This window comes from Austrofundulus limnaeus, unplaced genomic scaffold (genome assembly GCF_001266775.1).
Source record: "Austrofundulus limnaeus strain Quisiro unplaced genomic scaffold, Austrofundulus_limnaeus-1.0 Scaffold79, whole genome shotgun sequence".
NCBI lineage: Eukaryota > Metazoa > Chordata > Actinopteri > Cyprinodontiformes > Rivulidae > Austrofundulus > Austrofundulus limnaeus.
This window is the reverse complement of record NW_013952481.1, coordinates 1,358,555-1,360,261: the sequence shown is the minus strand read 5'-3', so window position 1 is coordinate 1,360,261 and position 1,707 is coordinate 1,358,555. Positions and strand designations below refer to the sequence as shown.

The 1,707-nt window shown below is 40.8% G+C and overlaps 1 protein-coding gene across 2 annotated transcripts in view; it reads left to right on the top strand.

Annotated features, from left to right (window-relative positions):
• The window catches only part of LOC106519564 (uncharacterized), a 15,899-nt gene that overhangs the window by 8,604 nt on the left and 5,588 nt on the right, over nt 1-1,707 (top strand). The window lies entirely within an intron of this gene.

Here is a 1,707-nt window from a genome sequence, read left to right as displayed (position 1 = left end):
TGAATGAATGAATGAATGAATGAATGAATCAATGAATAAAACCTTCAGATCGATTCAGAAACAGGAAGTGAAGCTGAAGCTGGATTTATGTCTTCATCATAATGTCTCTTAGTATTTTACAGCTTCTGTTGCAGATCCTTTTATGAGTTAGTTTTTTACTCCCAAAATAAATTTCTAATACACAAATATCTCTKTTCAGCTCTTATATTTTTCTTTCCTGTCATGTTTAAACATCCTGGGCTACATTTTGTATGTTTGTATTTTAAAGTTGAATAATCTGACCTGAATGTTATTAGTAAAACAGGCCCTGATGATTTGTTGGCTAACGATGCTAAATGTGCGCTGCGTCTCTTTTTCTAATTGAAGGAGCTTCAAACGGCGCCTCTTCTCGGTGAGAGAACAGTTCTGACCTCTGTTTGCTCCTCTTCCTCCTCCTCCTAAGAGTCCTGCTGCTTCTGTGGCAACAAAGTTTCTTGGTCAACTGACAAACTGGTTCTGGTTTCAGAAATGTGTGTTCAGTATCTTTGAGACGGTTTGAGATCAGGTGAAGTCATTAAAGATACTGAGCACCTAATGACTCCTGCAGGGCCGAGACAAACTGCAGCCGTCAGAGGGAATCAGCTGGCAGAGGCTGATTGAAGAGCTAATTTGACAAAAAGTCAATAAATTACCTGGAGCAGATCCGGCAGAACAAACTGTTGGATCCCAACAGAGCCGTCAGGATTCATGTGGCTGAGCTGCTGCAGGAGCCATCTTTGATTTAYTCCTTCAGGAGCAGCAGTGAGGGACAGAAAACCACCAGCTAAATATAAAATCAATACAAAACAAAAACAAAAAAAACATCATCAGTGGAAGGCTGTGACAGGCAGGAAATCTGTCTCTAAAATTAAACATTTTCAACATTTTATTAGAAAATCTAAGTTAAGTAAAGACTGGTCAGAGTCCAGATGTCAGTACGACATAAAACAGCTGCTAAATACCAGGTAGGTACCAGGTATGTACCTGGTGCTCACCAGTACATACCAGGTGTGTATCTGAGTATATACCTGGTGTGTATCTGGTATGTACCAGTTGTGTATCTGGGTATATACTAGGTGTGTATCTGGTATGTACCAGTTGTGTATCTGGGTATATACCAGGTATGTATATGGGTATGTACCAGGTGTGTATCTGAGTATATACCTGGTGTGTATCTGGTATGTACCAGTTGTATATATGGTGTGTATCTGGTGTGTACCAGGTGTGTATCTGGGTATATACTAGATGTGTATCTGGTATGTACCAGGTGTGTATCTGGGTATATACCAGGTGTGTATATGGGTATGTACCAGGTGTGTATCTGAGTATATACCTGGTGTGAATTCTGGGTATATACCAGTTGTAGATATGGTGTGTACCTGGTGTGTATCTGGTGTGTACCAGGTGTGTATCTGGGTATATACTAGATGTGTATCTGGTATGTACCAGGTGTGTATCTGGGTATATACCAGGTGTGTATATGGGTATGTACCAGGTGTGTATCTGAGTATATACCTGGTGTGAATTCTGGGTATATACCAGTTGTAGATATGGTGTGTACCTGGTGTGTATCTGGTGTGTACCAGGTGTGTATCTGGGTATATACCAGGTGTGTATCTGGTGTGTACCAATTGTGTATCTGGTGTGTACCATGTGTGTATCTGGTGTGTACCAGGTGTGTATCTGGGT